The sequence below is a fragment of the Phascolarctos cinereus genome, unplaced genomic scaffold, assembly GCF_003287225.1.
Source record: "Phascolarctos cinereus isolate Bilbo 61053 unplaced genomic scaffold, phaCin_HiC Scaffold_8;HRSCAF=390, whole genome shotgun sequence".
Classification (NCBI taxonomy): domain Eukaryota; kingdom Metazoa; phylum Chordata; class Mammalia; order Diprotodontia; family Phascolarctidae; genus Phascolarctos; species Phascolarctos cinereus.
The window spans coordinates 75,669,890-75,684,281 of record NW_027556291.1 but is presented as its reverse complement, the minus strand read 5'-3'; the positions used below and the strand labels follow the sequence as shown (position 1 = coordinate 75,684,281).

The window sequence follows — 14,392 nt, the reverse complement described above, 5'->3', positions numbered from 1 at the left end:
GGGTTCAAGCTTTGCCGCTTACTAGCTGGATTACCTCGTGCAAATCATTTCCCAATTTTTGGGCCTCAGTTTCCATTTCTGGGAACTGACACCATCCCAGATGATTTTAAAGGTCCCTCCTATTCCAAACCAACCCAATCCAACAAGGTTACTCTGTACTAGGCACCCTGCTAAGTTTTGGAGGACAAAGACAAAAAACAAACAATCCCTGTCCTCTAGCTTTCATGTTCAGTTGTTTCAGTCATGTCTGAATCTTTCATGACCCCCATTTGGGGTTTTCTTGGCTAAGATACTGGAGTGGTTTGCCATTTTCTTCTCCAGCCCATTTTACAGATGAGGAAACTGAGGCAAACTGGGTGAAATGACTTGCCCAGGGGCATACAGCTGGTAAGTGTCTGAGGCTAGATTGAAACTCAAGACCAGTCTTCCTGACTCTAAACTCGGCATTCTATCCACTGCTAGCCCCTGCCCTCCAGCAGTTTACCATTTTCAGGGAGAAACACTCAGAGACATCAATATAAGAATGTATTCCAAGGAGATACAAGAATGGGTGGGGGTGGGAAGTGCTAACAACTAGGGTTTGTGCTTTATTGGCCAGAGCAGAGTGGATGCCCTTCCAGAGTTTTGTTTTAATTCAATTCAATGAATATTTATTTTATTGAATTTTATTTGGCACAGCTCTAATAGTAGGCTCAAACACCTACTCTGTGTCAGGCACTGCGCTAGGCACTGGGGGGCACAAATGAAAAAGATAGACCCTCTGAAACTGCTGCTTGGTTTTCACCACAAAGCACTGATTTGCCTTTTAGTCCTTTTGAAAGTGCCTTTAGTTGGTGGAGGGATTATCAGAGGTCTGAAGGGGCCAGCTGTGACCAATCTTGCCTGGAGCTGCCAGGCTGGCAGACGAGTCCTTGTCTGCAGCAGCTCTTCAGATATCCTTCATTTGTACTGAGCAGGAAAAGCACCTACCGGACAGTTGGAAGCAACCAACTATGGGAACAAAGGACTCGAGTCCAAAGCCCAGCTCTGACATCTTCATCTTTGTGTCCCTCAGTTTCCTTGACTGTCAAATGAAGGGGTGGCCTGTGAGGCAGCTAGATGACGTGGTATATAGAGCAGTGGACCTGGGGTCCAAAAGATCCAAGTTCAGATTTGGCCTTAGACCCTGGGCAAGCCACTTAATTTCATTTGCCTCAGTTTCCTCATCTGTAAAATGAGGATAATAATAGCACCTGCCTTCCAGGGTTGTTGTGAGGATGAAATGAAATATTTGTAAAGCGCTTAGCACAGTGCCTTGCACGTAGTAGGTGCTTAATAAATGTTTGTTTCCTTCCTTTTTTCTGAAGTCCATTCCGGCCCTAGATCTGGGACCCCCTTAGGGAAAGTCACTTCCCTTCCCTTGGCCTTAGTTTCCTTGTCTGTAAAAGAAGGGGCTTGGATTAGATGGTCTCTGAATTCCCTTCCAACTCTAGGTTTGGAATATCTTAAGTCCTTTCAGGGAAAAACAAGAGTCTCCCTCTCTGCTGCTTATGTTGCTGGAAGGACAGAGACCTCCTCATTACAGCCTGGTGTCAGGGAGAAAATGGGGCCTACCAGGCCTTAGAGACACTGGCTCCTTATTCACCTTCCTCTCTATGTTGTCACCTTCCTCACCTTTCTTAAAACACTTAGAAATCAGTTGTTGTTCAGTTGTATCTGACTCTTCATGACCCCATTTGGGGTTTTCTTGGCAAAGATGCTGGAGTGGTTTGCCATTTCTTTCTCCAGCTCATTTTACAGATGAGGAAACTGAGGCAAACAAGGTGAAGTGACTTGCCCAGGGTCACGCAGCTAGTGTCTGAGGTTGGATTTGAACTCAGGTCTTCCTGACAGCTAGGTGGCGCAGTGGATCAGGGCAAACAGGTTTATATTTTCACAGCACTGATACGTTGAAGCCCTTTCAGTCACACCATGAATCCTCTTATTCTATCCTAGGGAGAAAGGGGATGAAGGCTTACTCTACTCTTTTGGGGTACCTTCCTAAGGTCATATGGCCAGCCAGCGTTGTCACTGTGGCTAGACTACAGAGCTGACAATTCCCAGAACAGCGCCTGGAATGTAGCATGAGGCAACAGGAGGAACATTGGATATGGGTCTTTCTCTTTGGCAAATCACTGGCCCTTGCTCAACCTCAGTTTCTTCATCTGTAAAATGGGGATAATCCCATTTGTTCTGGTAAAGAGCTTACCTCAGAACCACAAAGTCCTGGATACAAGTCCTGCCTCTATGGAAGACAGCCCACATGACCCTAGGCAAGGCACTTGACCACTCCATGTTCCAGAAAATTTCTGAGGGCCTGAAAGAAATAGAGGGACTTTCCTCATCAAGGAGGCAGCTAGATGAAGAGCATTGGGCCTGCAGTCAAGAAGTTCAATGGGACCTCTGACACTTAGTAGCTGTGAGATACTCTGAGCCTCAGCTTTCTCATCTATAAAATGGGAATAATAACAGCCCTACCTCACCCAGTACTAGGAAGAGCGCCACTGAAATTCAACCTATTATTATTCTCAGGAGTGAGTCAAAGCAGATATTTTGGCTTTTTGTTCTTTGAGTTTTTCTTTACTACAAAGGAGAGAGTTGGGGAGGGCAGAATATATCAGGAAATTGTTGTGATTTAAAGACCATAAAGATATCAGTTAACAAACAAACAAACAAAAACCAAAGAATGTGCCCATCAGATTTAGCAGATGGCTACCTGGCCACCTCTCTGCCATTAGGACTAGCTGGATCAGAACAGTACTTAACACTGGGTTTCCTTTCATTGTTCTACATCTGTCAATCACCAGAGAGGCTTTTATTAAGCTAGGCCTAGTAGGTTTCCAGGCTTTGTGCTGAGTTCTGGGAAGACAAAGACCAAAACAAAAACGTCTCTTTGGGAGCTTGCATTCCAATGGGGAAGATGGACATGTAAATAACCAGGCATTTACAAGATACTGTGTGGTGGTAGGGGAGAGGGGAAGGCCCTAGCCGCTGGGGCCACTGGGAAGGTGGGGTTGGGGCCTGAGCCAGGCATTCTGAGAGGCCAAGGAGAGGGGGGAGTGTATTTCAGTGATGTCAGAGAGCCAGGGCCAAAGCTGGGACATGGGACATGGGACACGGGAGATAGAGCATTCTGTTTGTGGAACACAGAAGACTGGTTTGGCTGGATCGTTGAGCACGTGGAGGACAGTCCAGTGTAAGAAAACTGGAGAGGTAGGAAAAGGCCCGGTTATGAAGGGCGTTAAAAGCCAAACAGAAGAGGTAACAGGGAGCCACTGGAGTTTATGGAATAGGGGATAAGGGTAGCACAAGCAGACCTGCGCTGTGTGAGGGTGGCTTGGGGCAGAGAGAGAACACTATTTTTTTTGTTGCTCTCTTTTTTAAAAAATTTATTTTGAATTATCAACAATCACTTCCATTAGCTTTTGAGTTTTAAATTTTTCTCCCCCTCCCTCCCCACCTCCCTCCCCTAGAAGGCATGCAGTCTGATATAAGAGAGAGAACACTATTGCAGAAGTCTAGGCGTAAGGCAATGAAGGGCCTGCACCAGGGTAGTTGGCCATGTGAATGGAACATATACAAGAGATGGGAAGATAGAAAAGACAAGTACCTAAGAGACACGCAATTCCACGTGCTGGTGATGTGACGGGGAGCTTTGGTGAGAGGTTAGGAGTGGAGAGTAGATCTTAGAGAATTACCTGCATAAAGATGTGAGTTGAATCTATGGAAGCTGATGAGATCACTGTGAGAAAATAGAGCAGAAAAGAGATTGAGAACCAGGAGAGGAGAGAGTATGCACAGAAGTGACAGTCAGCAGCAGCAAGGCTGGAGGGAGGTCCAGAGGGAGCTAGGGGGCTCCCCAGTGCACAGAGTACAGGGCCTGAAGTCTGGAAGACCTGAATTCAAAGATACTAGCTGTGGGACCCTGAGCTGGTCACTTACCCTCTGCTTGCCTCAGTTTCCTTAACTGTAAAATGGACATAACAATAGCACCTACCTCCTAAGGGTTGTTTGGAGGATCAAATGATGTGATGTGTATAAAGTGCTTAGCACAGTTCCTGGTACATAGTAGGTGCTTAATAAATGCTTGCTTGTTCCCTCTGATTCCTCCCCCCAAGAAGAGGGAGAAAAAGCATTAGAATTGGCAATTAAGAGACAATTTGGGTTGAATGGTGAGGTCAGAAACCAGATGTAGAGTTCAGAGAGTGACAAAGAGGGGAAAGGCATCAACTGGAAGAAGCTTAGCTGAGAAGGGGAGGAAAGATATGGGGTGATAGCCTAGTGAGGATGGATCAGATGTAGGTTTTTCATTTACATCGATTGTAATCATTGTATATTTTCTTTTCCTGGTTTTGGCTGGATTTACTGCAACTTCCTTTGCAAATACCTCTAGGTGGCCCTTTGGAGGCCTGGACCATGCCTTCCTCTGCCACCCTGATCTTCAGAATTCACATTCCCCTGTGTCCCAGGGGCCCAGCTGGGTTTTCTGGGCCTCAGCTGTTCCATGGTGGGCTTTTTCTGCCAAGCAGGCTATCCCCTAGACACTGCTCACTGAATGGCCTCAGCCGTCAGAGCTGTAGCAGAAATGTGGTTCTGTCATTAAAAGGAGCTGATGTGGAGATTCAGGTCCCCCCTGACAGTCTCTCACCCTTTTCTCACCCCCTCCTCTGTAATTCATCTTTTTTTGTTTGTTTGTACTCACTATTGTTTTGTCTAGTTGTGTGACTTTGGGAAAGTCTCTTAACCTATGAAGGTTAGCCTCTGAAGTCCCTAATAGCTCTCATTCAATAACCCTTTGAACTTTGTGTCCCTCCAAGGCCACTCTGGACACAGCTTCTTTAATGCCAAGTCTGCTCCTGCCTCTCTCTTCTCCCTCTGATGGCTCCCCATTCCGTAAGGGGAGACTGGCATCGGGCTCTTTATGGTCAGCTGTAGCCTACCTTTCTGGCCGTGTCTCAGAGCTGCACTACGTGGGCGCTATCACCCATTCTCACACTGTCTCCCATACCTGGAATGGAATCCTCCTTCCTTGACTTTCCTGGTGGAGCTGACCTCTTCTCCTGCCTCACCTAGTTCTCTGAGCACTCTGGACCTTTGCTCACCTGTATTCTTTTACCGACTGCCTCCCTTTCCTAGTCCAGCTAGCTATGAGACCTTCTGGGCACGGCCATGCCCCTCAGTTACCCTCTGGCTCCCCTCCCCATCTTGGTAACTTCTCAGACAAAGATGCTCTTCCTTGCCCCCACTACCCTGGATATGTTATCTCTTCCACTCAAATCAACCTCCTTGAGCACAGGCACTGGTTTCCTAGTCCCAGGATTTAGTGTAGGCTGGGTACATAGTGCTTAATAAGTCAAGCCAGAAGCATTTATTACGTGTCTATTTAGGGACTGGGAATACAAAGACAACTGAAAAAGTCCCTGCCCTCATGTAGCTTCCATCCTGTGGGGAAATACAGAATGTCGAGAAATAAAATGTCATTTTAGGAGAGAAGATGCAGATCAGGAAACACCTCAAGTAGGAGGAGGCAGAGGTGAGGAGGAAGCAAATTTCAGGCTGGAGGCACAGCCAGTGCAAAGGCTTGGAGGTGGGAGATGGAATGTTGTATAGGAAGAATAGCAGGAAGGCCAAGATGACTGGATTAAAGAGTGTGAGGGGGAGTGATACTGAATAAGGAAGGCTGGAAAAGTAGATTGGAAGCAGGATGTGAAGAGTTTTAAATGGCAGATAGAGGAGACTGTATTTGAGCCTAGGAGTAATAAGGAGCCACTGGAGTTTATTGAGCAGGGGAGTGACATGCACTTTTGGAATATTACCTTGGCAGCTGTGTGGAGAAACTGACAGCAAGAAGATGAATCAGGAGACTACTGTAGCAGTCCAGGCACGAGGTGATGAAGGATGGACTAGGGTTGTGTGAGTGGATGGGAGGAATATGGTGAAGGCAACTGATTAGATATTGGGCTCTGGGTGGGGAGTGAGGGTGTAAAGGTGTGAGTAAGGCCTTGTGCTTATGACCCTGGGGGACTGGCAGGATGGACAGACACTGGGGATGCCAGAATAGCAGCGGGTTTGGGAAGAAAGCTAAAGAGTAGACATCTTACTTAGATAAGGTCTCCTTTGTCAAACACCCCACCCCCATCCCCATCACTTTCTTTTTAGATCAAAAGCTCCAACAACCGTGTCAAGCATCTTTTCCATTTTGGCATCCCCTGGGCCAAGCAGAGTGTTTTGCACATAGTAGGTGCTTTGTAAGTGTTTGTTAAATGAACAAACAAATGATTTGAAACCCATTAATGGGCGCTGCTAATCAGTTGAGTTAGAAACTGCTGGATTTTACATTGACTGTCAGCCTATCCTGCCAGCTTTTCCAGCACCTTTCTAGCCCCTGAGACCCCATCCAACCTGGCCCCCAGGTAGCAGCTGGGCCAGGTCACATGGAGTTTTTCACCTGGGGAAGAGGGAGTAGAAAGGGCCCCTACCCACTGCTCTGCTCTTCCCCAAGGCTTTTGCTGCAAGCTGACATTGAAGGCTCAGCCTGGGCTGTCGTGTTTCTCCTCAGAGGCTTAATCAGAATAATATCTGGAAAGAGGAGGCCTGCAATCCATCTGATCCACCCAGTGAGCCCGGCCGAATTGTCTTCTCTCCCCTGCTGCTTAGATATACAGCTAACTGTGTGAGCAGCAGAAAGAGGAAAGGGACTGATTTGAACAGTTCGTGGGAGGTAGAGAGGGATGGGGAAACAGAAGGGCTGGGGGAGCCGGAGTCCTAGTCAGGATGATTGTGAATGGCTCCCAGAAGTACCTGAGAGCATAGAAGGGTTTAGGGAAAGGAGAAATTATGCCTTTTTGTTTCTCCTTGGATGTCCTGATTGTGTGGACTATGGCATGGGGGTGGGGGTGGGCACAGCTAAATTCTACCATTGGGTAGAAAGGATCTTCTGAAGGACTGGATTGGAAGGCTGAGATTGGGCCAGAGGACCTCAGAAGCTTAGTTTTTGAAAAGCCCTAAGGGGGGCCAACCTCTTACTTAACAGGAAGCCCATTGTAACCTCAGCCTTGAGTTGGGTGGCCATCCGGCCTGCCTGCGGTGATAGGGAACTCACTACCTCCCAAGGACCATTCCACTTTGAGGAAGCTTCAGTTGCTGGATAGCTCTTCCTTCTAGTGAAAGCAGCTTCCACCCCTTGCCCCTGGTTTGGCCCTCTAGGGACAAGCAGAACAGGGCTGATCCCTCCTTCCTTGGTCTGGTCTTTCACATCCTCGAAAATGGCTAGGCTATTCCCCCTAAGTCTTCTCTTTTACCCAAATACCCCACCCCTGCCCCAGTTCCTTCAAGAGATGCATGTTTGGCCAATTCTCTGGTGTTTGAATTAAGGTCTTCCAGCATCTTCTTCATCTTTCTCTGGACATTCTCCATCTTGTCAAAGTCTTTGCTCATACATGGTACCCAGAACTGAATACAAGGTTCCAGTGTGGCCTGACCAAGGCAGAAGCCAGAAGGGCCCATCATCCCCTTAGTCCTGGACACTGTCTTTCCTGGTCTAGGACCCCAGCCAGTGGTTCCCATCATTCTTTTTTTTTTTTTAATTCTTCATTCAAACAAGCCAAATAGGTTTATTAAGAAATAGTATTTGGGAGGGCAGCTAGGTGGTGCAGCGGATAGAGTGCTGGCCCTGAAGTCAGGAGGACCTGAGTTCAAATCCAGCCTCAGACCAAACACTTGACACTTACTAGCTGTGTGACCCTGGGCAAGTCACTTAACCCCAGTTGCCTAAAAAGCCAAAAAAAAAAAGAAATAGTATTTGGAAATTTGACCTGTGTTGTATTCCCTCTACTCGAGATTCTTTTTTTTTTAATTTTTTAACATTTTTTTCTTTTTATATTTTGAGTTCCAGGTTCTCTTTCTCCCCCTCACTTCTCTCCTACCCACTGACCCATCATTCTTTGTACAGCATCAGGTGACTTAGCATCTTTGGATTGTCAAAGGCGAAGACAAGACGGAAACAAGAATTTATATGAAGCATTTACTGATATTATTTGTTAAGGTACTTAATATGTGCCAGTCACTGTGCTGAGAGCTTTACAGATATTACTTCATTTGATCCTCACAACTGAGAAGGAAGTGCTCTTATTTTATGTGTAAGGAAATTGAGGCAAACAGGTGAAGTGACTTGCCCAAGGTCACACAGCTAGTGTTTAAGGCTGGATTGGAACTCAGGTCTTCCCTGACTTCAGGCCCAGCATACACTACCCAGCTGTCTCTAGAACAACAGCCGCCTTCCTGACCTTAGCAGGAATTTTGGAATCAGGATTCTATAAGGAGAAATGATAATGCCACTAGTTCTCTTGCTTTCCTCAAAAACCTCTGAGGCAGATGGGCCAAGTGTTATAGGGTTTTCCAAAAGTCTTTGTGTCTGTTTACACTTTTGAAGCTTCAGAGGCAGCCTTTGAGCTGAGCTTTTGAAGGAAGGGTTTAAAGAGGCAGAGGTGAGGAGAGAGAGTATCCCAGACATTGCAGAGTCATGGAGATAAGAGATGTGATATCGTACCTGGAAATTGTCAGCAGATTGGCCACTTCAGCAGTGACAGAGTGCATGGAGGGGGGTGTAACATATAATCAACCTGTAAAGGGAGATTGGAACCAGACTGCAAAGGCCTTTAGAAGCCAAACAGTGAAATGGGTATTTTTTTTTTCCCTACACATAATAGAGTGTAAAACCACTGAAGTGAGGAGGAGACTGCCTGATGTGCTCAGACCTGTGCTTTAGGAATAGTCTTTTGGTAAATGTGTAGTACAGAGGTGCCAGACATGCTCCAGAACCAGATTAAAATAGAATTGGGAAATAGTTACCAAAATAAAGAAAAATACATTAGAACATAGATAATGTTAACATGTGGTTTTCTAAGTCAATTTGCAGGGATCCTTATCTACAGTTTAGTGGCCACGTTTCTATTTGAGTTTGACACCACTGGTGTAGAAAGGTGGAAGAGACTCCAAACCAATTAGGAGGCTATTTCAGTCTCCATCCAGGCAAGAGATGAGAATGGGCTGCATTATTCATTATTACTGTGGCTACCCCAGTTTCCAAGGGGGAGGGTACTGGAGATACCGTGGAGGAAGATTTGGTTGTTGGTGGTGTTGAGGTGTGTCTGACTCTTTGTGACCCCATTTGGGGTTCTTTTGGCAAAGATACTGGAATGGTCTGCCATTTTCTCATTTTACAGATGAGGAAACTGAGGCAAGCAGGGTGAAGTGACTTGCCCAAGGTCACACAGCTAGTAAGTGTCTGAGGCCAGATTTGCTCTTGGGTCTTCCTCACTCCAGCCCCTGCATTCTATCCACTGTGACACCTAGCTGTACTTTGACAACTGATTGGATTTGGGTAGAGAGTAAATGAGAATGCAGAGGTGAGAATGACTCCTGAGTTGTTGAATTTGGTTACCTGGCATCCTCTTTGTGTTTCCCTGGGTTGGCTGTTTCTGGGGCAAGTCTTGTGTGTTACACTATGCTGTGAGATGCCTGAGGTCTTCAAGTCATTCCTGCCCAGTCCTCCTCTGTCTTCCATGTCTGTTTCCCCCAGGTCAGTGACAGCTACAAACACCTTCTAAATAAACCCTTTCCTGCTCCCTAGGGTTGCTCTAGGAATGTGTCAGAGGTTATTGCTGGACTCTTGTCAGAGAAACAGGAGCCAGCAATAGGTTATTAACCCCAGGAAAATCAAGGAAGGGGGTAGAAGTCCACAGATCACATGACCTTGCCCAGTCATCTTATGCAGCCCTCTGCTTTGGTGGGGAGGGATCATTGGGCTGTTAGTGCTATGCATCCCACAGATTTGCTTTGGGAAGTAGTTGAGCTGGTGTTTATGGGGGCAGGAGCAAATTTCAAACCTTCACCATCTTTGATTTTAATTTCTTATTACTTCTGGGCTGAGTACCTTTCCAGGGTCATTTTGGCAAAGAAATCTAACATGAAAATGTGTCTTAATTAGTGTTTCAGTAGCCCTTCAGGTTTTCAGGGTGGTTGGTAATAGTTTGCAAGTAATTAACCTGGCGTGGTTCTTGTCTGCCCACTCCCTTCAGCGACCCAGAAACATCAGAGCATCAGAGATTCAGAGCTGGAAAGGACCTCAGGGACTGATTCCCTCCTTTTACAGATGAGTAAACTGAGGCCTAAAGAAATGAGATGACTTACTCAAGGTCCCAAATAGGATCCTAGATGTAGCCATTAGTCTAACCCCCCTTCATGTTAGAGATGAGGAAACTGAGACCCAGGCAGGGAACAGTACTTACCCAGGGTCATGCAGCTAATAAGTTGCTGTAGGAGGATTTTTACACAGAACCACTGCCCTATCTGGCATACCACTTCAGCTGTTGTCATCTTCAACAGGCTACCTCAGTTTCCAAAGGGGCAATCTTCAGAGTGCCCAGTTTGCTGGACTTCTTGGAGGCAGAAGGCCTGGGACTTGGGATGGGGAATCTGTGGCCTCGAGGCCACATGTGGCCCTCTAGGTCCTCAAGTGTGGCCCTTTGACTGAATCCAAACTTCCCAGAACAAATCCCCTTAATAAAAGGATTTGTTCTGTAAAACTTGGACTCAGTCAAAAGTCTGCACCCAAGGACCTAGAAGGCCACGTGTGGCCTCGAGGCAGCAGGTTCCCCATCCCTGGCTCTGGGTTTTAATCTCAGTCTTGCCACTTTCTAGCTCTGTGGCCTTTGCCCCAACTTTCTCAGCTTCCAGCTGAGGATGCTAATACATTGTCTTCCTCCCTCAGCTGCTAAGAGGAAAAGGGTTGTATAAACGTTCAAGTGATTGTGAGCTGTTAGTATCCAGGACTCCCCAGGACTGGAGTGTGTATATAATCAAAACTGAGAAACCCCACGAGTAAGTGAGTTATCTTGATTACTAGAGATGAAAAGAAACAGACCCAGGCCTCTGATGCCTTGGCCTGATTCCCCAGTACAGGGTCCCTGCATTAACCTGACTTACAAGCTTTCCATACATGCCAACAGCTCCTTCCCTATGTCTCCCTCCACCTCTCCCTCCCCCTCCCTTATCCTCAGTACCTGGCTTTTGGAGGAATCCAAAGCGACCAAACAGTCAGGAGTGGGGAACCTTCGGCCTTCTAGGTCCTCATGTGTGGCCTTTGACCGACTCCACATTTTACAGAACAAATCCTTTTATCAAGTGGATTTGTTCTGTGAGGTTTGGATTCGGTCAGAGGGCCACACTTGAGGACCTAGAGGGCCACATGTGGCCTCGAGGCCACAGGTTCCTACCCCTGAACCCGACAGTCTAAACCAAGGGCAGAGTTTGCAGAATTTGTCATCTCCCTCCCTCCCCCACCGCCTTGCTTTCTTCTCTAGGGGAACCATGTACCCACCAATGTTCCTCCTGCCTTCCTGTCTTCACAGCTCAGTTAATTAGACCTCAGGAAATCTTCTCATATATATGTACTGCCTTCCTTCCCTGCTGTCTCCCCATCCTTGCCCAGTGACTTAGATGCCAAGATTCTTCTGGGGATCTGTGGTTTTATTGGTGTGGGTACTCTCCTCACTGGGGCAGATGGCAGTCCCCACCATACTTGCTCACTCTGTACCACTTACTTGGGTCTTTCAGGAACTTTTCTGGAGAGGATTCATCTGATGTGTGAGAGAGACCTTCTTCTGATTCTTTAATATCTTGTGGATTCCAGTGAGCCATGTGGGCTATCTATCTTTCATCCCTGTCTCTGTGCTCTGTCAGTCACCCCACCCCCACCCCACCCCCGGCGCAGGCCCTCAACCCACTCCCCGTACTATTGCAGTATCCTGCTGGATGGCCTCCCTGCCTGCTGTCTTTCTCTGCCCTCATCCATCATCCATCCTCTCCTCTGCCAAAGTGATTTTCCTAAAGCTCAGGTCAGACCATGTCACCTTCTTCCCCCTCCCCCCCTCAACTTCAGTGGCTCTCTCTCCATCCTCCTCCTCTTCCTCCTCCCCCCTCCTCCTCCACTGGCTGACTCAGTGGAAGTGCCTGTCCCTTTTCTGTCATTTCCCAGATTCTGCACATCCTGAGGACTTCTTTTCTGCCCTTTCGGTCGTGTAAGTCATTATTGGCACCCGCTCCCAGCTGGTGGGCAGAGAAAGCCCGACTGGGAGGCGGGTGGCTTGGGTTCCAGTCCCGGCCCTGCTGCTCCCTACTGTATTCCGTGGGCAAGTCTTTCATCTCCCTCCTGAGCCTGTTTCTTCATCTGCAATAACCATTGTACTCACCACATCATAGCCTGGTGGTTGTGGAGAAAGTGTTCTGTGACCCTTCTTGCCCTATAGAGATATGAGCTGTTATTAAACAAACACACACACACACACACACACACACACACACACACGCGCGAACACATACTTCTGCCATCTGTCTTCACCTTGAATTGTGATTCTTCTGAGAATATGGTGTTCTATGATTCATAACCACAGAGCATTCCCGGGAGAACATTGGTATTAAGGGATGGGCTTGGGGGCGCCAAGCAGCTCAATTTCATTAAAACAGCTGTACACTTTCTCCAATATGATGTAGTCTTACCTGCTTTTTAAAAAATTGTTGATGTCTTTTGTTTTCACAGCACCTTCATTTCCCAGTCATAGATTGTTCCCTTCTTTCTCTGCCTCTTTCCCCCTCTTTCCCATGCAGCGCCATAAGAAAGAATACAAAGAAGGATGTGGACGCAGCTAGATGGCACAGTGGATAGAGCACCAGCCCTGAAGTCAGGAGGACCTGAGTTCAGATCCGGCCTCAGACACTAGACACTGTGTGATCCTGAGCAAGTCACTTAACTCTGATTGCCTCACCCCCTTTCCCCTACCCCATACAGTCATCTCTTGTAACAAAGAATATTTTTAGAAAGCAGAATTGGGGTGGGGGTGGGGGGTGGGGGGTGGGGGAACAGTTCAGCAAAACCAACCAACAAAACACTTCAAGTGAGTCTGACAAAGTATACAATGTTCCACACCCATAGCCCCCTCCCCTCTGCTAAGAAGATGCATTTTCTCATCCCTTCTTCAGGACCCAGCCAGGCCATTGGAATTCTGAGGCAGGTCCTTTTATATTATCAGTCACTGTATCTTCTTCTCAACCCCACCTCACCCCATTCAGCTCATACAGGCCTTCCCATCCTTTTTTTTTTTTTTGCCTTTTGGTGAGGCAATCAGAGTTAAGTGACTTGCTCAGGATAACACAGTGTCTAGTGTCTGAGGCCGGATCTGAACTCAGGTCCTCCTGACTTCAGGGCTGGTGCTCTATCCACTGTGCCACCTAGCTGCGCCCACATCCTTCTTTGTATTCTTTCTTATGGCACTGCAATATGTGTTGTAGACATTGATGAGAACTGCCTGCCCCAGAGTAGATCCCCAAGGCCCTTTGAGCTAAAAATCTATGATCCCACGACCCTTCTACTCAGCTCTGGGGTCAACTCATTGCCTACTTCTGGGTATAGCAACCTGAGTTAGGGGCAAGAGTCTGAACATGGGAGTTATTGGGAATCTATGAGACTAGAAGCTCTTGGAGACAGGAACTGTTTCTTATTTAATCTCCCCCCATCCTCTTGTGCACAGCACTAGAGACTTGATTAATATTTGTTAAAACTCAATTAGCATTTATTAAACACCTGCTCTGTAGAAGGCCTTGGGCAGGTGCCATAGCTATCAAGACAGAAGTAGAAGGAAGGAGAATACATTCTACCAGGGTATGAGGCGGGGGTGGGTACAATATACATACAGACAACTAAATGTGTAGAAATTTGTGAAGGGGAGATGGAGGAGGTGGGGCTGGGGGGGGTGCTTCCCAAAGGAGGTGGCCCCTGAGCTGGGCCATGAGGGAAGATGAGCATTCTGAGATACAGAAAGGGAGGAGGTCATTCCAGGTATCTGCCAATGTATGTAGGTGGGGGACATGAAATGTCGAACTTGAGGAAAGTCCAGTTTGTCTGGAAAGTAGAACACTTGGAGAGGAATACCAAATATCTGGAAAGGCGTGTGGCAGCTACATTGTGGCATGTCTTAAATTCAGGGCTGAGGCAGCTTGTATTTTATTATAGAGACAGTGGGGAGCCATCGAAGGTTTTTGAGCAGGTGGGTGACACTAGGCCTGCGGTTTAGGGAGGTTGGAGGAGAGCTGAGAGAACTTTTAGGAGGGCAGCACAGCATACTGTTCAGGCCAGAGGTGATGAGGACCTTAGCTGTTGTTTAGTCATTTCAGTTGTGTCAGACTCTTCATGACCCCATTTGGGGTTTTCTGGGCAAGGATACTGGAGTGGTTTGCCATTTCCTTCCCCTGCTCCTTCTACAGATGAAGAAAGTGAGGCAGACAGGGTCAATTGACTTGCCTAGGGTCACATAGCCAG

At 47.2% G+C, this 14,392-nt stretch overlaps 1 protein-coding gene across 4 annotated transcripts in view; it reads left to right on the top strand.

The window, feature by feature from the left end:
• Positions 1 to 14,392, top strand: part of ARHGEF9 (Cdc42 guanine nucleotide exchange factor 9) — a 286,032-nt gene that overhangs the window by 74,485 nt on the left and 197,155 nt on the right. Inside the window, exon 1 of one of the 4 annotated variants that reach the window (XM_078148024.1) lies at positions 3,161 to 3,231. The exons of the other annotated variants lie outside the window; for them this stretch is intronic. The gene's annotated coding sequence lies outside the window, so the exon portion shown is untranslated. Of the gene's footprint in view, positions 1 to 3,160; positions 3,232 to 14,392 lie in introns of those variants that run through there. 4 annotated transcript variants of the gene reach the window in all.